The following is a 24,573-nucleotide window of genomic DNA, read 5'->3' on the forward strand; positions in this document are numbered from 1 at the left end:
TCAGGGATAAGGCACAAGATCTTACAGAAAAACAGATGCAGCAGCACACATCCAGGAAAACATCTTGGAATTAATGGCATAAAATCGTGGTTTATTTTCCTGCATCTGTTTGATTTTAGGATCCCTAAAAATGTTACATTCCTAGCATCAGGGGTCAGGGGGTAATTTAGAGGTAGTTGGTGATAAATATCTGCCCTACGTATAACCAAAAATATTTATGCCTTACATAACTCTGTAATATAAATATGTATTATATATTAGGGCATATAGCTATCTATTTATATATAACCTATTTTTTATGTGTGCCCAGATATAGTTTATATCAGACACTGTGCCTGTCTGAAGGCCTTGCTACTGCACTCCTAACTCATTCCTGAGGAAAACATCAGGCAAAAGTTGTTAGGTTTAACTGGTTCCTCTTTTCCTTAATAATTATTTTACTCAGTTGGAATAACTGAGAACAGCTGTTAGAGATGTGCAGTTGCCAGTGGGACCAAGGCACTTTTTTGCACAACGCAGAGTGGCGTTTAAGGTAGTCAGTAGTCAGAGAAGTGAGGATTAGGATTTTGAATGCTCTTGGGCAACAAGGCTGGCCAGAGATCCCTCCTAACTCACTGTGGGACAGCAAAAACCCCACAGCCAAGGGTAACCAGGGATTGTGGGGATGGAGAATTTAATGGCATCAGGTGGCAGCAGTGCCAGTTCAACTGATAAAAAAGTAAATCCACGACTGCTCTAGAGGAGTATTGTTCCTGGACGTGTGTAAATACAGGGACACCTCTTTACTCTCAAGTGAGGGAGGTTTGTGGTTGTGGTGCCAGTTCACCCTTGAGAGTTCCAGGCTTTATTTCAGCTCCCCTGGCCGGGCCTGATGTGCAGCAGTGGTGCGAGGGCCGGAGCCGTTCGCTGGCTCTGGGAACGCAGATGCCATCATGGCCCAGTGGGGGGGGGGGAGCTTAGGCTGTGGTGGCAACCTAGGAAAGGGATCAGATGGCTCCTGGAACTGCCCAGAGTGCAGGAAGGGAGGGGGAACTGAACTGCTCCCACAGACCCCTGCTGGGCTATGGATCTGGGCCAGGCCCATCAGAAAAGTGGCAGCATCAGTGGCACCTCAGTTGTTACTGTCCTTGGAGCTCTCAGGATCAGGATGAAATCATGTTCATGCACTACTGGGAAAGCAGGGAGCAGGATCAGTGCTCTAACTCTCTACACTCTCTCTCCAGGAGTGCCTTGGGTCACAGCAATTTAATGTGTGGAATAGTTTCCTGTGCCTGCCTGGGCAGCTGCAGTTATTGCACAGGCATTCAGGGCTGACAGTTCCCTGCAGGGAGAGCTCAGCACATGTGCCCAGAGGCAATCCCAGCATCTGCAAGAAAGAAAGAAGCAGCAAAAGGTGATTGCTTCTCTTTCAAAGTTCTTTCAAGTGCTCACACCCAAACCAACCTTTGCTCTTGATTCTGGCCAGGTGCATGGTGAGCAGTGGGCACAGGTCATGTCATCCATGCTGGTGTGAGTGATGCTTTCTGGGGGAAAGCAGCTGATCTCCAAAGTTCCCTTCCTGCCCTGTGCCTGACCTGCACAGGAGAAAACCTCTTCCAGGAAGGGATTGTGCTTCCTCTAATCCCATTTGCCCAGTCTGTTCCATGGGGATATTGCCAGCCTGGGGCAGCAGAGGCACACGCAGCTCTCAGCACTCTCTGCTCCAAGCACAGCTCTGGGCTCCTTTGCACACTGCCTCTGCCATGGGGGTTTTCTCCAGGAGAAGCCAAGGAATTGCTCATGGAAGGGTGCAGATTAAGTTATCCCAAAGGGAAGCAAAGAATAAATATCTCATTTTTCCATCAAAATGCTCATGCTCTTTCCTACAGATTATTTCAAGTTTTTCCCACAAGCTTTGCACTACCCATCATCCCATTTTTACCCCCAAAAGTAATTTTCTCTGTCCTCCAGAATGTCTCAGTGTCTATCCCCAAAATTTTCACTGTGTCTCTGCAAGTGACTACCTCAGTTTACCTCATGCTGTTCATTCTCTTCCCTGGGGATTGCTTCAGATTTTCCCTCCAAGCTGTCCCTGTCTGTGCACTTCTGATTTCTTCTTTTTTACAAGAAAGTATTCATTCACTACTCTGGAGATTAGCTCCAGTTTTACCCCCCCAAAATTGCCCTAACATTCACTAGTCATTGCCTGATTTTTACCTCACTATGTTCATTCTCTCCCCCTAGAGATAACCTCAGGTTTTACCCCCAGTATTTTCCCTACCTGCCCACTAACTATTTACTCTTTTTGACCTATAAATATTCTCTTTCTATCCTGGAGATTTCATCAAGTTTTACCCTGAAATATTTCACTGTCTTTCCAGTACTGTCTCACTTTACCTCAGGATGTACGCTCTCCCTGCCACACATCACCCCAGCTTTCACCTCCAAAATTATTGCTACTTGTCCACTACTTATTACCTGATATTCACCTCAGTATGTCCATTCTCTGCCCAACAGGTCATTTTAATTTCTACCCCCCAAAACTTGTCCAACCTGTCACCTAGTGACTGCCTCAGTTTACCTCAAAAATGTTGTCTCCCCTAGAGATTACCTCAGACTTGACCCCCACATTTTTTCCCTGTCTGCAAGTTACTACCTCCATTTAACTTCAGTATGTTCATTCTCTGGACTACAGACTCAAGTTTACTCTCAATCTCCCTGCCTCTCCAACACTGATTACTTCCTTTTTACCTCAAAAGATTGATTTATTTTCTACCATGGAGGTTACATCAAGTTTCACCCCCAGAATTTACTAATACTTCCACAACTGATTCACTCAGTTTACCTCAAAAAGTGTTCATTCCCTCACCTAGAGGTGACCTTGTATTTTACCCCCAAAGGTTTCCCTACCTGTGCACAACTGATTGCTATAGTTTACTTCAAAATCTTCATGCTCTCCATTACAGGTCACCTCAAGTTCACTTCAAAAGTTTTCCCTACCATTTCCATTAGTGATTATCTCAATTTTTACCTCCAATAAGTCATTCTCTACCTACAGACACTGGATAGTAAATCATACAAAGATCTAAAACACTGCACAAGAAACAGCAGAAAGTTTTCCATGAATAACACAAGTTCCTTTTTTCCCCTCCTCCGCCTAGGACTGGTACCAGGAGACAGGAGAGCTGCTATCAACACTCAAACCTCCCAAGCGTTGTTATTGCTCAGAGAGCTGCGCTGGCACTGAGCTACTCCCATGCGCCTGCAGGGCTCTGGGGAGGGGCAAGACGACCTCCCACTCCTGCCTGGAGAAATTTCAATGCCCTACAAAGTCATTTCCCTTCTCTCTCTCTGACCCACGGCCAAAGCAGCTGTGTAGAACAACATGGACTACTCATGGAAGGGATGATTCAGTTGTGGGAAAAACGCTAAAGAAGGCCTATCACCCCAAATTTCAGGGTGAAAACACACTGCTTGTTAACAGGAGCACACAAACTCATTGAAACCAGAGAGCAAACTGCACACCAGGAAAAGAGCTGAAAGATAGGCCCTGCCTTGATTGATAATTCCAAAGGAAATTCCCCACAGATCATAGGCAATTACCTATAATTTTACCTCCCTAATCACTGGATTTCTGACTTGGGTTGCTGTGGAAGTGTTTCACAGATGCCTTGAGGGGTCAGGGGCTTGGCTGGATTCTTTGTGGTTAGTCCTGACAGGCCCAGGCCAAACCCACCCACCTGCATTGCTGCTCCACCCCAAATTTGCATGAAATACTGAGAACAGGTTATAAATACTCCCCTTCCCTGTCCTTCCTGACACATCCATGGAGCAAATGTACTCTATCCATTGTTCCCAAGAGCACCTCTCCAGCCCAAATCCCAGTTTTCACCAGCACAAACCAAACAGACCTAAGACAATTATTCCATCAGTGCCTGCAATTCTCAGCTCCCTGTTCCCTGCCACTCACACAGCAATCTCACCTCAGCCCAGAGACTCCCTGTCCCCAAAGGGAAACACAACCTGATAGGGCACAGCTCTGGCACCACATTTCCCCTTGTTCCTGAAAAGCCCTAGGTAAATCCAGTCCCTCAGACCTTGCATCCCTGAACACCAGGAGAGCTAGAGTTTTACCCAGATCCCAGTGCCCTGCACAGCTGCGCTGACACGAGCACAGGCCGATCGCTCCGCCCAGCACCATCCCTCATTCTCCTCCCATTGCTCCCCAAGTGTCCCCAAACCACCCCGTGTCCGTGCCGGGGCCAGGGCCTGCCCCGACCAGAGGCTGTCACCCAGCCTTGCACCTGCTCCCACCCCTGGGAGAGCTGGGAATGCACTGAGAGCTCGGCTCCCCAGTCCTCAGACACACAAATAATGCCCAACCTGCCCCTCTGGGCACAGCCAAACACCACAATTCCATCATCCCCAAGGAACTCTGGCAGTCGCCTCTTCACCTCTGCCCTTTTCCAAAGGACACAGGTAGGACTGGGCTGTCAGAAATGGTATTCCCTAGGCAGTTCATCCCAGCAGAAAGGAGAAGAGGAACCCTGTGTCCCTCTGACTGACCCCACAGCATGGGTAGGACCAGCTGGGTTCTTCGTATTCTAAATTTTAAAATGAACTGAAGAACCTGAAAGGCAAAAAACAACACACATATAAGGTTAGAGCCAGTCAACACACACAGACAGACACACTCTCAGACACCCCTTCTTCAGCTTACACGCTGACTGCAGCCCTTACTAGAAACACTCCCCCCTAAAGAAGATGCTTTAACATCTTCTTCCATCTGCTGCTCCTTGATGTGGAACAGTAGATCCTGGGAAAATTGGTAGCATCAGTGACCATAGGGATCAAAATTTGCCTCAGGGACCTGCAAGACAGCATGAGGCAGTCTGCAAGTAGCTGACAGCTAGGAGTTATCCCCACACCAGCCCCATAAACTTTCTACCCAAAAGCCCATAGACAAGAGAGGAGAGTTTTAAAACTGTTCAAACTAGCCAGGACTGAATGTGCCAGGGCAGGGCAGCTCCAAGCATAAGTGGCACATGGACACACAGTGCATCAAATATAAGCAAAGATGACATGAAGACTTGAGATAATGCTTCAGAAGATAAATTTTTGAGACCAGGATGCTTTGAGGCGACAGAAGCTACAAAACTACTGCAGTGAGGAGGGTCTAGTACACTTCATACAGAAGTCCAAGGGACCAGCACATGAAAAAAAAGATACTACCAAAACTGAGAAGGAAGATGGATAGGAACACCTTGTGTACTTCTTCTGGTCTCAAAAAGCAAAACCATAAAGATGCCAGAATAAGCCCGATCCAGGAAAGTATGCAAGTGCTCCTGCTGCCAATATGGCCCATAACGATGCCTGTAAAGCACTGAGACATCACAAAGCCCTATGACACTGAAGACAACGGCCACAGACCACATAACAGACACAAACTGAAACTGCCCAGCAGTTTTACCTGATGGACCCAAGATTGCTAGTGCAAGATAAGCCAGAGGCTGATGACACCGAAGGAAAGAAGGCTCTATGGCAATAGTACGTGACAGTGAAAGGTAAACTCCTTATGAGAAGTTAGTGCCAAAGCTGGTAAGAGGATGCTCAAGAAGTGCAGTAGGCCTAGAGAAGGAGGCAACGACTGCCAGCTGATACAAAGGGATCCCTAGAGAAGGATTCTGCTGCCAAAGGCTGAAGTGACATCACAAAACATGACCGACCCACAAATGGCCAAGATGCAAGATGTCCACGTGCTTGCTATGCTCAAAAGTGCTCAAAAGCGTGGCTACACTGAAGAGTAGGCAAACTTTAGACCGTGGCAATCATGCCAGACCTGAAGGCAGGCTCCTCGGGTGAAAAGATGGACAATGACATCGAGACTCAAAATCCAATGATGCAAAGCTCACGAGAACATGGAGATGGGTTGGAACTGCCCGGCCCAGCAAAGGCTCGAGTGATGCTGAAGAGAAACCCTTTCTCCCTTAACCTCCAAGGGGCCTGGCCCACTACAGCCCTCTCCTCTCAGCTAACTTCAAATTGCCTCCTGTGATTCCAAAGGTTTTTGCCTTCTCCCAACCAACAGTCCCCACACTTAGCTCTCTGAAGACCAGCAGACGAAATCCATCCTCAACAGAAAAGAATGCTTCAGCACCGTGGATGTCAATACATGGCCCACAGCCCACTTGGGTGGCTGCAAAAGATGGAGAATGACAAAATTCAGACTGTGATGACACGTCCCAGAAGTGACCCCTTGCACAATGCCTCTCTCCCTCATAACTGCTGAGGCTCATCGCTCACCGGCCGTTTCCAAACTCAGGCTCTGCACCTACTTGTGGTACCTAAGACAACAAAACAGAAACTGCGACTATTGCCCTCCAGAAGAATAAATGCACGGGCTGGGCTCCCTCTGCACCACTGGCCCAGGCTCACCTCAAATCTCCATCCGACTCCGGAGGTGGCCCGGACGATACCCGCAAAGCGAAAAGGGACACGCTTCGCATGCTGCCACGTACCTCTCACCTATCAGTCGCCCCACCTAAATGCCAACTCACCTGCTCGCCTCTGTCCCTTGGCATGCCCAGGGCAGCAGCAGCACCTGCAGAGAAGCAAAGCAAAAAAACATGCTGAGAGACTGAAACCACAGCCTCCCCGCTCCAACTCAAGTACACCACACCTATAGCTTAAGCTTGCACCCACCTGGCCTCCAGCATCCCAGGGCCGGGACACCTTCCCAGTGGACCACCTAAAATGCACAAACAAAAACAGATGCTTAGAGCTGCACCAGAAACTGATACCCAAGCAGTAACAACTCATTCTGGCCACCAGTCACCGCTCACCTCGCTCCATCGACCTTGACCACTGATCTTCAGCATTACTTCCTACAAATAAAGATGAAGAACAAAGCTGTAACATAGTCACCATTTACACTTGCCCTGCAAAGACAAACAGTGACTGACCTTCCTGTGGGAACCACCTCACCTGGTATGGGGCACTCTGCCACAGATTCAATCCATCTGCATCTGAAAGAAAGTGATGACAAAAGTCAAAGTACTGCATCATAACTTAGCAGCTCCAAACATTTTGTGTTAATCTAGAAATACCATCTTGAGTCCAACTAATCCCTACATTACAAATGTCAAGTCCCTAGGACTTATCCTATTACACCTACACCCAGACTATGTAGCAGGGCAAAGCAGCCCCAGGCCAAACACACAGACACCTGTGACACAGGAGATGACAAACAAGGGGATGCAACAAGGAGAGGAAACTCTCAGCAAGAAGAATTACCAATGACATGACCTAGATGAGGCCGATGAGGCTCAAAGAACTCTGGCAGAAAAAGACCTTAACAGAAGGACTTATGCCAAGCACTGCAAAGATGGACACCCGAGAATCGTACGGTTGGAATCCTCTACCTATCCTCACATTCTCCCAAGTCCTAATCTGTTATAAGGGACTGTTGCGGTGCACAGCTGTCAATACAGCTCAGAACAAGACTGTAAAAGGTGTCTGACTCAATAGTGCTAAAGAGAGATGCGATTCCGATGCATGTCCGAGCTTGCAAGTCAAAGGTTCAAGGGTACCAGCGTCGGGCCAAGGAACGCAAAGGAGCTGCTGAGGATGATGCCCAGCATTTCTGATAAGCCCCTCAAAGGGGTAAGGCAAAAGACATGTGACACAAGATGCCCAACAGACATAGAACACACAATAGACAAGTGACACAACACGCACCAGGACTGCTCTGCCCTGCACACCTCAGCATTGTGATCAACAGCAAGACTTTCCCTTTATGTGGCCTAAGGGTCCCTCTCGTGGACATCCCCATCTCCAAAGCTAATTCAAAGATCCCTCCCACCAAGTCCTGACCCAGCACCCCACTCTCATCCCCCTCCCTGAGGTGTAGCCCTCGACTTAGCTCTCAGATATCCAGGGATGCAAATCCTCATCAGGTGCAAAACAAGGCCACCTCATCATCTGGGAAGTTCCTGCCCTCAGATGGCTGTTCTCTCTCAGTCTACTACAATAAAGAAAACCAAACATCAGTGCCTGAACTCAGCAGCACATCAGCCAAAACCCAACAATTCCACTACTCACCGGCTCCTGAGAACGCCCCGGTCCTTGGCTCACACGCTGGGGCCGCACTCCGATGCCGACGTCGCAGGGTATCCCTGGGTTAAGGGGGGACAAGGTGATGTGGCATTGCTGAAACTTGAGGGGACCCTCGCTCCTCCCTCCCTCCCCGACTCGCCACAACTCCTCAGCCATTGCCAAAGGCTGCCCAGATGGCACCTTCAAACAGAAAAGGTACAGGCTTCATCGCAGTGCCCTGTAATACTTCTGGAAGGCTCACAGGGACAGGCAGCTCAAGGGTGATAAACTGGCTCCATCAGCTGGTCCATGAGGGGGTTCAGCCCCTGTAGGCATAATACAAGTGGGCCACCTAAAACACACAAATGGATGCTCAGACAACGCATGCTTTGAGCTGCCCCAGAATTTGGCACCCGAGCAATAACTGGTTGTGTCCACTGGTCACTGCTTACCTCACTCACTTGACCTTGACTGCTGATATCCAGGTTTACTTCCTAAAAACAAAGACAAAGAACAGCCCTGCAACATAACCAAAATGAAACACCACCCCTGAAAAGCTGAATGATGACCAACCTTCCCAGGGGAGAAGGGGCAAAACAAAATGGAAAGGCACATGCCCATGTAGTGTCCAAAAGGGTTGCATTGCCAAGGTAGGTTCCACCTGAAAGTGCTTGACTGTGACCTCTTTCTGCAAGGGTGTCTGTCATGTTGGAGTAGTGATTTCAATGCTGCAGACCACCTGTAAAACACAAAAAAAAAAAAAAATCAAAGGCTACTTATAGTTTCATCACTAATACAACAACTCCAGTAGCATCCAGTTCTGTGCTGGAATCAATACTCATCCAGCTCATGGTCCCCCCGGTGCCAATACCCTGCTGTGCCAAGTGCTCCGCATCTTCAAAATGAAAATCCCAACAGTGAGGTAAACGTAGAGCCCAAAGTCAGGCCGTAGCTTGGACTTCAGGCACTGACCCACCTCGCTGCTGTGCTCCTCTGGTCTCCTCCATTCATATCAGGTTTACATGCTCTCCCTCTGCAAAAGAATTATTTGTCAAAGTTACCCAGACAGACAGGGAAAGCTTAGCCTTTCCCAAGTTCTCATTCCTCAAAGCAAACTGCCTAGGATCCCACAGTAGTCGGCCTTAGGACAAACTACTATGAAACTGCAAGACACCACTGCACCACTCCCACATCTCCACTGAACACCACACAGACTGGCCACAGTCACTCCATCCGAGGCGTGGCTCAGGTGGCTGAGCAAAGCAAAAGGCTCCCTGTAAAGTCTCCTTTCTTCTCCACCTACTCCCCCCCCCCAGGACTACTCTACAGAGCAGAGCAATTCCAGGCTAGACACAAACTCAAACAACACATTATACTACAAGCAGTGTGACATGAGGATGATAAAAAAAGCTCTCAGCAAGAAGAACGATAGCAAGGACAGGGACGACGCCAAAAGAGACAACTGATGGTATGGCAATGGTGGATGAAAGAGGCTCTAAGGAGCAGAAGAAAAGACTGGAACAGTGACCTGTTCTAAGAACTGTCAGTCACAATGATCAAGATGGCTGTGAGAGACAAGGCCACATTTAGAATGCTCCCATATCCTGACAATCTTACAAGCTCCAGGACATTACAGCTCAAGGCTGGAAAGGATGGATGGCAGTACAGCCGGGAACAAGGCCTCCAAAGAGATCCAACTCAATGCTTTCAAGATGTGATTCCAAGATGTGGCCAAGCCCACTGGTAAAAGAACAAGTGATATTGGCATCCTACCGAGAAGTACAAAAGATCAAGAAGCTAGAGATGATTGGCCAATGCTTATGATGAGCCCCTTAAGGGTAAAAGGCAGAGAGATCTGATCCAAGGGAAGCCAAAGACACAGAACACACACCGGACAAGACAACACACACTGGAACTGCTCTGCGCTGCACACCCTACAGTTGCAGTCAAAAGTAGGGCTACTCCCTTTAGCTTACCTAAGAAGGCCCTTGGAGAGCATCCCTTTCCCCTACACTACTTTTTAAATCTCTCCCAGCAATTTCCAACCCACTATCCTGCTATCATCCCATCTCCGGGCCCTGGCCCCCAACTTAGCTTTCAGATGACCGGTGATGAGAATCCACACTGGATGCAAAGGAGTCCACCTCAGCCATCTCCAAAGGCACTGGGATCACCAGGTTGGCCTCTTAGTCAGCTATGACAAAGAAAACCAAAATCAATCCACCAGTGTAGTGGCATACAAGCCAAATCCCAACAAGTCAGCTACTAACTGGGACCCTGCTCCCGCTCCCACTCATACTTGCAGTCTTTAACTTACCTATCAGAAGCCTCCATCTCCAATGTCATCTCTGACCCAGGGTAGCTCCCTCTTGCAGCACAATGAACCTGCTGAAACATTTGGAGTGTAATACTGACACAATCTGGAATTTCAGGAAATTGCAGTGCTTCTAAGAAAAACAAGGCAAAGGAAAAAAAAATACAAAAAGCACCAAGCACCTTAACAACCTTGAACACTCGATCCAAAAATCACAAACTATGCACTCAATGCTATCTTCTTCACAGTGTCTTCAAAGCCTCTATTGCTTTAGATGCCAAAAGCACCTGCTGAAAGAAAGCTGAGAAAACCTGAATGACCCCCCCCCCCTTCATGGAAATAAGAAGACACCCTCACCCCCACTAACCCCACAGAAAGAATGAGCCTCTTTTACCCAGGGCTGGGGTTAATATACCCCTGGCCGGGCCCGCCTCTCGTTCCCACAATGCCCGGGAAAAGGGAGGAGGCAATTTTACCAGAAGGGATAAAAGCACTGGGAGGAGCTGCAGCTGTTTGGCTGCTCTGCCTTAAATTCCAGGTGACTAAAGGGCTCTGTAGATGCCTTCTGTTTTACTACAGCTGCATCCACTGAAAGGGTAAAAAAGCTTCTTGTTTTGGCAGCGTAGACACATGAGTTGCATGATTCCTTGTTAAGTTCTGTAATTGTTCATTGGTGGCTATTGAGTCACAGGACTATGGAGGGTGGAGAAGAATAGTAATAATATACATGGTGTAACTCCTGTTGGGGTCTCTAATTAGGGATGTATTCATTATAAATAAAACTGAAAAAATAAGGGGCTCTCTGGCAGCAGGAAGGTTTTGTGAGTGCTGGGCTCGCTCCCTTGTGAGAGATTAGGTGCCAGTACCCAGCTAGAAGTGCCCTGAAGTACAGATTTAAATTCTTAAAATGCTGAAAAAGGGGGAGCTTCCTTCAATTGAACCCCTTCAAATGAGAGACTAGGGAGTGTTTGTCTCTACTTAAATAGATGCCATAGCAATAAATGGGTTCTCTCCTCTGAATCCCCTAAAATACTGGAAAAAGAGGGGTTTTCCTTACTTCAGGTCTCTCCAGTGATGGAAAAAGGGGGATTTCTCCCTCAATTCACACCCTTATAAAGGAGGGACAACCGGGCTTTCCCCTCAATTTAAACCTTGGGATGATGAAAATGGGGGAGTTATGCTCAATTCCAATCAATAAAATAGCATTGTCAAGGTTTTCCCCTTCTATTTAAACTGGCGAATAATGGAAAATGGGGATTCCCTGTCAAGTGATACCCCTAAGAGCATGGAAAAGGCAGGGTTTTCTCCAACTGATGCCCTTAAAATTGCAGAGGAAGGGGATTCCCCCTCAATTTAAACACAGACAATTATGGAAGTTTTTTTTCCTCCGTTTAAATCCCTTTTCTCCTCATAACCCCCCTTTTTGAGGGGGGGCACTGGGGAAGGGCTGCCAAGATGAAAGGGGAAAGTGGAATGTTTCCCTGGGACCCCACATGCTGCCCTGCCTGCTCAGGTGCTGCCCCTTGGCACGAGGGGTTTTCCCTGGGCATTTTCTGGGAGCAGTGCTCTGTGCCCAGGTGCCTCCGGCTGCTCCCCAGCTCCTGCCGGATGCTCCGACCATTGTCCCTGGAGGGACACTGGGGATGCCCCCATTGCCCCTCTGGACCAGCAGCTCCCTGCACAGCTGTGCCCGGGGAACCCTCGGAGAGCGGCCTCTGGCAGGAGCCGCCCCCTCCTCATCCTGGCCGCTCACACCTGGGGCTGCTGCGGGCTGTGGGGTCAGCGGCGTCGGGGGCGGGCGGGAGGCGCGTGGGCGCCGGCCAGCAGGCATCGGCGGGGACACCTCCGTGCCGCGCGCGCCGCGCCTCTCCCACGAGAGGTCCCCGCGCCCCGCGGTGCCGTGCCGGGCTCTCGTTCCCCCCCCCCCCGCGCCGCCGCCGCCCCCCGCTCCCTCCGGCCCGGGGAGCTGCAGGAAAACGCAAAAGCATCGAGGAAGAGCGGGCACCGGAGCTGCCCGAGCCATCGGCTTGCCCGAAGGGCGGCGGCTGCCCGCAGCCGGGAGCAGCCACCAAGGATGGAGCTGCTGTTTGCCGGGAGGTGGGAGCTGGGGGCAGCCGGAGCCGGAGGCAGGCTTTCCCCGGGAGGTGAGAGCTGGGGGCAGCCGGAGCCGGAGGCAGGCTTTCCCCGGGAGGTGGGAGCTGGGGGCAGCCGGAGCCGGAGGCAGGCTTTCCCCGGGAGGTGGGAGCTGGGGGCAGCCGGAGCCGGAGGCAGGCTTTCCCCGGCAGGAGGGGCCGGGAGGATTTCAGCTCGCAGCGGCTCTCGGTGGGTGCTGGATGGAGCCCGGGCTGAGCCAGGTGGCCGGTGCGGGTGCTGTTCCTGTCCCCAGGCGCCGATGAAATGGCAGCTCGGAGCAGCCTCGTGTGTCTGTGTGGAAGCAGCTCCGATGCTGGCAGCCAAATCAAATCAAATTGCTGTCAGATTTGTATTAAATGTGGTGTTTAAATCTGGAACTGCTCAGCTCCCCAGGTGGGAAAGTGCTTGGAGTAGCCAAGCTGAGCCGTTGTTGAGAATTCCAAGCATTGTGTCTTTACTCTCCTTAATACAGCGTTTAAATAATTGATACTTGATGGAGACAGTATCAGGGGGATTTGTTAGAGGGGCAGGGATGTTTTTTCACCTTGCAGTGTGTTGGGATAGTCAAGACTCCTTATGTCAAAATTAATTGATCTTCCTTCTTTTCCTTTTTTTTCCTTTCTAGGTTGTGGCTGAGTGGGAAGAATATTTCGGATAAAGAAATGAAATGCACGAGGGAAGCTTCGTGTTCCTGTGGAGATGCTTTAGGCGCGTGCAGCTTCTGAGCTGCACCGAAACTTGAGGCTCCCACAGAAGCTTCCTGGTAAGCCTGAGTGGGTTTACTGCATGGGGGTTCCAGTCACTGCTGGACATACTCTGAAGTCCTGGGAAAACATGGAACAATAGCTCTGAGTGGAAAAAATATATGCTCAGCATTCTCTAGGGAAAATTATATTTGGCCTGTAAGTGTACCCCCACGTCTGCATTGGTTAAAAAGTCAGTCCCACACACTTTCCTGGCTGGTGTGAAGTTGTATAGTTCATCAGATCTGATCCAGTGTGTAAAGAAATGTTTACTGTGGACTTTCAGGAGATTATCAGCAGTCCTGGGGAGGCTGCTGAACTTGATCTCCCTGGATTGACAGAATGAATCCACATAGGATGCAGAGCAGGATGTGGTTTCTCAAACAGAATAGTGACATTCTCGAAGGAGGCTACAAGCAAAGGGAATCTTAATTTTAGTTATTGAACACAGAAACATTTATATCTGCTTATGCAACTCTTAGAAGGGAAGAAGAACATGGCCATTCTGTGCAGTCCTATGTGGAAGTGTACTGGCTCAAATTGTCTTTCAAACAGCCAAGTGGCACCGGGTGTCACCTGGAAAAATTAAGTACTGGGGACACTTTACACTCATAAATGGCCTGACCTTGTGTACATGGAAATCAAGGGACTTCTGTAATGTTAGAATGGGTCTCAAATGATGGGTTTTTGCAGATTAGCAATCTATCCAAGGAATGATATCATAAAATTTTGTCTAGCAAAAACTGCTGCCAACATTTAAAAATATCTACCAAATGCTATTCCCGTTAAAACAGTCTTGTTAAAATTGTCTGTTCCAAACAGAACAAGATTTTACTGTTCTTGGTGATGTCGTTTTCCTCCTCAGATTTCTGTGAAAGCATGTGTTTCACAAGGCATATCAAAGTTGTCTCATGGGCAAAAACATGTAAACATCAAGCGTGTCATTTTCTTGAAATCCCCCGTAAAATGGCTCGCCACGCTGCCTTTAACCATTCAGAAGCATAAGAGGAAAAAAGGAATTTGCAGGCACTCCAAGGCTGGGTCTGTGGGAGATCTGAGATGAGCCTGTGGCTCTGCAGTCACCCATCAAGAAGTCACCCAAATGTGCTTTTTATCTTGCAGTTTCCACATTTGGGAGGCAACTACTGCGTAAAGGATCTGGGTTCTGCTAATGAAAAATATATCACAAGGTCTGTGTGTGGCTGGGTTGGTTCCATAGTTCCAGCCATACCTGCTGTTGTGATACATAATCCCAGTTCATACTCCTGGGAAGAGTTTCCTGCAGCAGTGCAGGTGGGAAGTTTCTCTCTTGCACTGGCTCCACATTGAGCTCTTTCTTCTTAATGCAGCCAGTGCACTGAAGGAGAACAAGCTCGCTTCTTCCTTGCCTGGTTGTTCAGGGTGAATCATTAACCAAGCACTTGAGTGACAAACCAAAACTGTTTGTTGAGTGCCTTCTGCAGTCTGCACGGACAGTTTGCCTTCTGCAGGAGGTACGGTTTTCTTCTCTCACGGAATGAAAGCACCACAGACCCCCTCTGCTCGCCGCTGATTTTAACCAGACCTGAAGTATGTACATAATAATACATAGATCTATATCTATCTACGTACATATATGTACTGAAGTATATAATCTATCTATAGAACTTCTTTATATGTATCGAAGTTCTGTGTTGCTCCTGCTTTATGCATGAGGAAAGGGCATACATATAATGAAGAAAGAAGTTAACTTTTCCTTGTACTCTTCCTTTGTAGCCTGTTGAGGCTTTTGGTGAGAGGAATTATATCTTTTTCCTAGCAGCACTTAATGAACTGAAATCATTCTCCAGGATGATGATGACATGCCAGTTCTCGGTATATGGATATGAGTCCTGAGATCCCACACACGGATACACAGAAGGACTGCATAATGTGCTGAAGATGGGGAGAAGGTATGCTTGGGTGAAAGGTGGGACTGTTTCTTCTAATGGCTGCTTACATCCAACAGCAAATACTGATTTCTCCCTTTTTAATGCAAGAGCATTTATCTGCCAGTGTTCAAACTGCATTTCCATGACATAAGAAGAGTTGTCTGGATAATTAACTAATACAGTTAAAACACATCAGTTTGAGCAGATGTTCTTGTCTGTGCTTTTAACGTGAATGGCCTTGATTTTGCAGCAAAGTCCGAGAGATGGCACCTGAATGCAAGGGTTTGGGTTTGTGAAGCTTTGCAGAATGATGGCCTATATTTATATTTCTTTCAGAAACTCCCCATAAGCTGCACACAAACCTCGTTTAGAGAGTTTTACTGAGACAGCAGATTCAAGCCTTCGTTATTAGGGGACGTCTGCAATGCCATTGTCTGCTTGACATTAATTCTTCCAGCTGTGCATCGATGTATTGTAATGGCCCTGGGTTTTTTGGTCGCAGTTTGTTTCCTGCAGTGCCCTCGTGCCTGCGCAGCACTCGTGATGCTGACGTTGACCCTGGGCTGTGTGGCAGATGGGGCTGTCCCGTATCCCAAAGTTACGGGAATGTATGTAGGCGTCAGATGGAATGCTGGTCTCTCCGCTCACCCTTGGCTCTGTAATTTCGTCATCCAGCCATGGAGGACCTGTGCAGCCGTAACTGGCCAAGGCAGTGGGTGAGCACAAGCTGCAGCTCTGCAGGAGATCAGGGACCTCTTGCCCACAGCAGAAACAGCAAGTAACTGCAGTTCTCAGAACTCGTTACCGTGCCCTTAACTGCAGTATTTCCCTGCTCTGTAATCTGGCCAAAGGTAGGTAGGTTTTGATAGGGATAGACACATTTCTACCACAAAGGTCACCTCTCTGCCAGATTTCAAAATTTCCCTTCCGAAGCTAGAGATCCTCATATAAAAGGTTGCCTGAATTTAGGTAGCGTGTGCCAAGCAGTATATTTTTCCTTTAATAATATTCCTGGAAATAGCGGAACTGTTTTGGCCAAAGCAGATGCTGAACTGTTCAGAATGAAATTCTCAGAGCTGAAATCTGGCGAAGCAGAGTAACGTGCCCTTTTGTTAACCCTGGGGAAGGCTGAGCACCGTGGCAGCAGGGAGGGGAGGTGGCACTGCTGGTCGGCAAACCAAGGAAACCAAGGAGCGCTGCTTTTAGCAAACTGCCAGCTTGAAGCCAGTGAGGAACATCCTTGGGCTCCTGCACTCTGTGTTTTTATGTTCACCTTAAATAATGAACAGAGAAACCCAGAGGCACCAGTGCTGCTTCCAGCTGCCTTGAACTGCTTAAATAGGTAGTTTTAATCACCCAGGCTCCGTTCTCCCCACCTGTATTGCTCCTGGGCTTAAGGCTGGATGTATCTATGGAATCTCTAGTTATGTATTGGAGTTTGGCCTGAAGTAATTTGTGTTGCCGACTTGGTACTCTTTCCCCACCCTGGAAGTCTATCTGCAGAACCCCTCTGTGCCAGGCAAGAGAGTCCCCCATAGATGTTTCACTATACAGTTACATCTTTTGGGTTAGAGCCTTACAGGGCTATCATGTGAATGAGGACAAAGCTCTGTTTTTCTTCTTTGCTCTCTGCCCTGTCTTCTTTCTCTGTATTTTAGGACCCAAGTAACAGGGACATATAGCTCCTGTTCTGCTTCCTGGTTGTGTCACTGAAACTGCAGGAAAAACAAAAAGCCCTCCAACAACATTTTTAATGTTAGAGAGTCAAGGCACTACTTTCTTCTCTGGCCAGGATGTACCACAGAAATCATCTCATCCGCACATAGCCCGGGTGTGCAGAGAGAATCATTCCATGACACATGATCTTTACTAGAATTTTCAGATCTTTTTTGCAGTCAAAACTCATAGAAACGAATTGGGTCAGTGTTCATTGGTCTCAAGTTGTGTAGTTCCTAGTATCTGCTCTCCTATTAGATCCGGATTTCTTCGCTTCTGATGTTAATTAGATCTTCATTGCTTGAATTTCTTATCAGTCTTTGCTGGAGGCAGAGTCTGGGGTAGATGTTCCTAGATGGCCGCTGACGTTCTGTTGGTTCTGTTGATGTTCCATCGATGGCTTTATCTTGTTGGGGCTACTCCCAGTCTGTTGAAATGCTAAGCCCATCAGGCCTCACCTAGAGAAACAATGCCCTGGAAAGAAGCTTCAGTTCCCTTCCCCTGGGGCAAAGATGAGCAAACCTGGCTAAAGTCATAGATAAAAGATTTTTAAACTGGTATGTTTTCCAACAGTTGTATATAATGCTTTATTACATAAACGGGCTGGGAAAAGCTCTGGTACCCCTGACCAAGCTGGTTTTGTCTCAGACAGTGCTGTTATTTTGGGGCTAGACATGAAGCTGCCGTCTCTGGACTTGAAAATGAATATAGGAATGACTGAACAAACAAACCTGGTACACTCTTAAAAAATTGTGTGCCCATTGACCAAGCTGGATTACCATGCTCTTTCCAAATTCTTGCCGTGCAAGTTCTTCCATGCCCTCACTTGCAACTCAAACTTTTTTTTGTTTTGTTTTGTTTTAAATGATACTGGTACCAGAGCACGGGCACAGCACTTCTATGAGCTGCAGAGCTATGAATATCTCTTTTTATGGATACAGTGTGTGCATGCTGTGGCTTTGGGCACAGGGTATGTCAGTGCTAGTGTGAGACTGATAATAGCCTCTAAAGATCATTTGAGAAGTTGCTTACCTTTCCCGAGGGAACAGGACACGTCTTTGTATTTCCACCTTCAGATACACAACCCACTTGTGGGCTTGACTGCATAGCAAATAGTGTGAGAGTCATCCTTGCTTATGTGGATTTTTTTTTCCCCCCTCTCCTTTATGTTTTGCTTTGCCCTCTCGTTTGCTTTCTGCCTGTTTTCTCTGAGGCTAGTGATTTCTTGGCAAGTTATTGTTCATAATCAAAGAAAGGTAGTGGGCAAGCAGCAACTGCTGTCTCAGGTAGCCCAAGCTGACCCTGCCACTGCTTTGGCAGGAGAAAGAAGCTTCTTTGGGAGGAGCACAGCTGTCCTGGGCTTTGTGCACACAAGGGCTGCTCAGAGCAGCCCCTTGACCCCATGCTGGCTCTGTGAGCTCTGCCACTGACTGGTAACAGTGATGGCAGTTTGTGTTGAGGCTTTGTTCTCTGCTCCCCAGAGAGAAACATTCAACTGCAGAGTGACTAAGTGGCTTTTCAAAGGCTACATGATGATTCAGTGAATGAACAACAACCCCCAGCAGCTCCAGGCCCCCTTCTCTCTGCAGAACAATGCCTTTCTCCCTGTATGAAGATGTGCACGTAGGATAGGTTGCATACAGAGTTATGTATTTCAAAAGAAATTTGAATATTAATCTTTATATTGTAGTGATGCCACTGTCCTCTAGGCTCTGTAAATAGCAGCACCACAGCAATGTGAATGATTCCTTTTATGCAAAACCCTGGCCAGTGAAATAGCTTGTCAATACGAAATAAAATTGCTGCACAAAGGTTTGACAGCTACCTTCATTATATATGTCAATCAAAAGATCCTAAAAGCTTTATTGTCCCTGTACAGAGTCTGAACAATATGCTAGCCCAATATGCCTCAAAGCTATGTTCCCTCTACTCCTTTCATTTAAAAAATAGCCACCAATAACTTTTGACAAAGAGTCTGAGAAAACTGCATGAGCAGCAAGGAAATCTTAGATTTTCTTGGGGATCTGTGGGCTGGAGCCTTCCACTCACTGGGCTCTGTCACATGTCACGGTAGATGAGATCTGGTCAGAAACACGGAGCCCTAAAATTACTCTACAAAACCCAGGCTGGCTGGGGTCGTGGGGAGGGCATGGGGAATTAGGGAGGAAAACTTATGCTGAATATGAACTGCTTAAATAATTTTGGGTTAAGGCTTTTTGTTGCTTTCCCAGGTATGGGACATTCAAGCTCCTCTGTCGCAGGTCTCCCCCAGGTTAGGCTGGGCCTGTCTTGATGAGCTCTTGCTCTCATCAGAGCCCACCCTACAGCTTGGGAGTGTGAGGCGTGCGTATTTCGGCTGGATTCCCTTTTTCCATGGCGCTCGGTCCTGCGAAGCCCAGCTGTCACTTAGGGCTCGAGGCGCTGTAAGCGGGGCCGGGGTCGGGCGGGAGCGGGGCTGTGTCCCGGGAGGCGGGTCCGGCGGCCGGTGCTCCCGCACGGGCGGTGGGGCCCAGGCCGGGCCCTGCCGGGAGCGAGGGCCCGGCAGCCGCAGCGCTGCGAGCCCAGCGCGGCCCCGCGGCCGCGAGAGGGAGCGGCCGGCGCGCCCCGCTCCTGCCCGGCCCTCACACAGGCCGCCGGAGCCTCCCCGGGAGGGACGGACCCCGCGCCTTCGCTCGGCCCTGCTGAGGCCGCATCTGGAGTGCTGTGTGCAGTTCTGGGCTCCTCAGGACAGGAGAGACATGGAGCCTCTGGAGAGGGTCCGGCTTAGAGTGACAAAGATGATTAAGGAGAATCTCATGTGTGAGGAAAGGCAGAGGGTGCTGGCCCTGGTCAGCCTCGAGAAGAGACGACAGAGAGGGAACCTCATCAAAGTCTATCAGTATCTGAAGGGAGAGTGCCAAGAGGATGGAGCCAGGCTCTGGTTGGGTTTTGCCCAACGATAGTACAAAAGGCAGCGGGCAGAAACTGATGTACACGAGCAAGAGCTTCACTGTGTGGATGCCCAAGCACTGGAACAGATTGCCTAGAGAAGTTGTGGAGTCTCCCTCTTTGGAGGTATTCAGAAGGTATCTGGACACAATCCTCAATAAGCTGCTTTGGGGGACCCTTGCATGTCTGGGAACTAGGTGACCTCCAGTGGTCCCTTTCCAATCTTTAACCATTCTGTGAAAGTGTGACATTGTAATCTTGTGCCATGACAGAGCAGACTAAATCTGGTTTATGAGGGTGTCATAACTTCTTTGTTCTGGGCTGTAGCTTAAATTAAGTTTCACAATTCAAAATATCCTGGAGGTTGGTTGTTTCCTCTAAGCCCTCAGCTTGGTTCTTAGCATGTGCTGGTGCGTGGCTTTGCTCTCAGACCTGGTCATGGGCAGTGCAGCAGCAGTACCTCAGGAGGTTACTTCCTGCATGCGTATCTGCCTGTGCCTTTCTGACAGCTGCTTTTGGGATGAGCTGCTGCTCTTGGCCTGTGCTAAAGGGCTGACCTAAAAGTGTAAAGAATAGCCTTGCTCTTGTGTTTGGGAGCGAACCATGGGGATGCTCTGTGAGGATGCATGCAGAGGAGATATTGCAACAGGACTGCTGATCACGACAACTAGTGCTGGTGAAGAAACTGGTAAAATGGAAACTTTTAAAGAATTGAGGTGTTAATTCATGTGCTGAGAAAGCTGTGCTGCCCACTTACCATCCCAAAAACTGTGTGACATTTCCCTGAGGTGCACTGCTTGCTGCTGCATCATGGCTGTGTCTTTGATCACAGGCAAAATTAAGCATGCTTTTGTAATCAGTAGACTCCACAAGTAGTTTCAAGATACATGGGAGTATATGGGAGTAAAAAGACATAGACTGACACTTCTCACAGTGTTGAAGTTTACATGGTGTGGTGTGTTCTCTCCCCATGCAGCATTGCCCTCCTGTACAGAGCCCTTTTATTCATGTTTTAAAGAATTACCACTGTTGTGGCAATGGCATAGAAGTTGTTTCGGTGCAATTTGTGGCGAGCACCAAATAATTGTGCAACAGAATGTCTGTTATCTGTGACAACAGCTGCCTTTCATAACTACCTTTGATTTCAGGTGTGCAAGACTGGACTAAGCTGAACGTAGGTGGTGCTGACAGGATGCAAAAGGCTTTCTGTAAGCAGAGTGGGCTGTGCTTTTCTCGCTAGTCCACCTCTGGCCAAGGACGTACTCTGTAGTGTGTGGGTGCAATGGTCAGGACACTGCAAACACTTTTGCTCCTGTGGTAGGGCTAGGAGCTTGGTGTTGTACATGGAAAAAAAAGCCTACACAAGTCTGAAGCTTCTGCTGTGAGCACCACTGCTTCGTCTTGTTATTCTGGCCCTAAAGGAAACCCTCCTGAAGGAATGCTGTACCCAGCCCCTCTGTTTCTGTGAACAGGAGGTAGCGGTGGCTTCCCAGGGGGAATAAACCAGGCTTTGGTGCTTGCCTGTCTTACTTCTCTGCCTTGTGGGAAAATGTTACGAATCCCTCTGTTTGGGTGATTGCTCACGCTTCTGCACCCTCAGACTTCATCTGTAAACTTTTAGCAGTTTATTATGCACTGATGCTGGGATGGCTCTTGCCAGCTAGGAACTGTTTTCCAGTGTCACTCCCTTGTAGTGGGCATGTGGAACTGCTGTGGCATTTTCTCGATGTTTAATGTGACCTAATTGTGTACTTCCACTGTCTGGGAGGATCAGCTCTCCTGGTGTGACAGTTGCCATAAAATCAGCGGTGCGTCGCTGGCATTTGCAGCTGGGTGCAAGGCACAAGTTCCTTGATTTTGCTGCATCAGCCCAGTGAAACATTGCGGGGCTGTGTGTGCAGCCAACTGCCTTTTGTTACGCCTGGTAACAGCTTGGCAATATTAAAAAAAATGTAACCTCCAGCTGTTTAATTTGCTCTAGGGAAATAAAAAGGCTTCCTAATAATCTTCATATTTACTTGGCACGTTTGGTTTGAAAGCAGATGGGTTGATTTACGAGATAAATGACAAAGCAAGAGAAGAAGAAGTGTGTCAGTGGCTTTACCATTAGAGAGGAAGGCATTTCTGATATGTGGTTAATCACGATGAACTGTTCTAGGTTTTGGGGTTTTTTTGCAAGTCAGCTTCTTGGACCTTCTGCCCACCAGCTTGCTCAGCCAACTAATTCCCTCAGTGCCCATTGTCACCTCTCCCTATGACCTACAGGTAGGGGAAGGTGCAGAGCTGTAATGAAGGAGAGGGGCTGAGGTGGCCATTCCTTCTCAGTTGTGCCTTCTTTGCCCACTCCAAACTTGTGCAGGAGCCTCCCCGTTGCAGCACTCACCCCCTCCCTGTGGCCAGACCAGTAAGTGCCTATGTCCTTTTGGATGGGCTGGGAAAGGGTCCTTCCTGAGGCACTGCTGCTTGAGGCACTGAGCAGAGCTAGGTTCTCCAGGCAGGCTGGTGCTGAGGCTGTGCCCTCCCTGCCAGAGCCATGCACCCCTCTGCCCTGGCAGGCAGCTGGCAAGTTGTGAAATATGGTTCAGCACTTTTTTTTTTAATAATAAATTGTGCAGCTGTCTTGGAAAGGATTAGAAATCAGTTCTGGAAAAGACTACAGTAGATTTTAGTGAAGAATTCTGCTGTGTCCTTAATTATTGATAAGCATCAGGATGTAAGGACACCATGTTAACCCTTCAGCAGCGAGGACGATTACAAATAATCTAATAAATGACATTCGCAGATTTTCAGATGGAGTAGGTTTAGTTGCAAGTTCTGAGACTTAGAAGTGAGGAAATATCAGAAATAAGGTTTCTGCTTATTATTTTGTATGTCAGATAGCGTGTTTGGTGAGGCAACTGGGTTAGATGAACACTGTATGTCCCCTTCAACTGAAAGACACCATTCTACATTTCTGGTGGCACAGGCCTCTCCTAAGGGGTCCCAGATTTGCTTACCACCCCTGCCCTGGTTGCTCTCACCACCTTTCACTAGCGGGTTTTGCTCAGGGGATGAATCAGGGGCAGGTTCATGCCCACAAGGCTCCTGCTCTATGGCCCCAGGGCCAGGCAAGGCTGCAGGAGCACTGTGGAGGGGTTACTGGTTTTGGCAGCTGAATGGTGTCAGGAAAAGCAGCTTCCCTCCCTGCCACGTGTTTCCAGAGGGCTGCTGAATAAGTCAGGGAAGCCAAAGCAAGGCTCCTTTCTGGGCTCAGAAACCTCTGTGCTAGAAGAACCCGTCCCTGCCAGCTAGGGCCCCCCTTGTCCTGCCCATGGTGTGGGTAAGTCACAGGCTCCTCTTCTCTGTGCTGGGATGAACTGCCATGGGAATGCCATTGCCAGCAGCCTGGTGTGCTGGAAAAAGGGAGAAGGGAAGAGGGAATGTGGTGCCAGAGCTGCGTGCCATCGGGTTGTGTTTCCCTCTGAGGACAGAGGGTGTCTGGGCCGAGGTGAGATTGCTGGGAGTGCTTGGATGAGCTGTGCAGGAGACAGGGAGCTCGGGATTGCAGCTGCTGCTGGAACCATTGCCTTAGGTCTGCTTAGTCAGTGTCTGTGTGAAGTGGGACTTGTGCTGGAGAGGTGCTGTCGGGAACAAAGGACAGAGTAAATCCTCTCCGGGGATGCGCAGGGAGGGACTGAGTTTCAGGGAAGGAGAGTATTTCTAAGCCGTATCAATATTTCCCTGAACCTGGGGCTGGAGCAGTGAGGGGGGTGCTTGGGTTTGGCCTGGGCCTGTCAGGAAGAGCCATAAACGAGCCAGCCGAGGCCCTGAACCCTCCCTGGATGTTTGAAACGCTTCCACAGAAAGCCAAGGCAGTCACGATTGCAGAGGACAAGTTGTAGGCGACTGCTGACGATCCGTGGGGAATTTCCTGTGGAATTACCAGTCAGAGAGTGCATGCAAGCAGAGCACATCTTTTGGCTTTTTCCGGTCTGTCACCTCCTGTCTGGCTCTAGAGAGTTTTGTGCGCTCCCGTTCAGGAGGCAGCGTGTTTTCAGCTGGAAATTTGGGGTGGTTTTGTTTCCTCAGGGTCTGGGGTCTTTCCTGAGAGAATCAGCCCTCCCATAAATCCCCCGGGTTGTTCTACACAGCTGCTTTGGCCGTGGCTCAGAGAGAGAGAAGGGAAATGACTTTTTAGGGCGTTGAAATTTCTCCAGGCAGGAGTGGGAGGTCGTCTTGCCCCTCCCCAGAGCCCTGCAGGCGCATGGGAGTAGCTCAGTGCCGGCGCAGCTCTCTGAGCAATAACAACGCTTGGGAGGTTCGGGTGTTGATAGCAGCTCTCCTGTCTCCTGGGGCCCAAGGTTCGGTCTCACGGTCCCGGACCGGTGAGGGAGAGAAGGAACTTGTGCTATTCCTGGAAAAGCTTCTGTTATTCCTTGTGCAGCCTTTTAATTCTGTGTTCTGATGGACTGTCCGCTGTTTTTCTAACAGGACTTGTCAGAGATTCAGATTTAGGAATTGAATTTGGGTCCGTTCACTTCAGGATCTTGCCAAGCCTGAAGGCCTGGGGCGATGACTGCTCTCAGCGAGGGCTCTTTATGAATCCTCTGTCAGATTTCCCTCAGTGCTGGGCAGGAAAGGCGAGGGTTTGGATCAGGAATTCTGCAAGGGGGCCCTGTGTGACCATTGGCTTCTTGTGTGTGTGTGTGTGCATCAGTGAGCCAAAATCAAGAGCAAAGGCTGGTTTGGTTTTACTAACTTAGAGTAACTTTTAAAA

General features: G+C 48.8%; 1 pseudogene across 1 annotated transcript in view; it reads left to right on the plus strand.

Moving 5' to 3' along the window:
• The first annotated feature begins 7,667 nt into the window (after window positions 1-7,667).
• The window catches only part of LOC309585545 (epidermal growth factor receptor kinase substrate 8-like protein 2), a 96,463-nt pseudogene continuing 79,557 nt past the window's right edge, over window positions 7,668-24,573 (plus strand). The window contains exon 1 of the transcript in view: window positions 7,668-7,700. The product of the transcript in view is annotated as an epidermal growth factor receptor kinase substrate 8-like protein 2 (transcript). The remainder of the gene's footprint in view (window positions 7,701-24,573) is intronic.

The sequence above is a fragment of the Coloeus monedula genome (genome assembly GCF_965178545.1).
Source record: "Coloeus monedula genome assembly, contig: HAP1_SCAFFOLD_67, whole genome shotgun sequence".
NCBI classification, from domain to species: domain Eukaryota; kingdom Metazoa; phylum Chordata; class Aves; order Passeriformes; family Corvidae; genus Coloeus; species Coloeus monedula.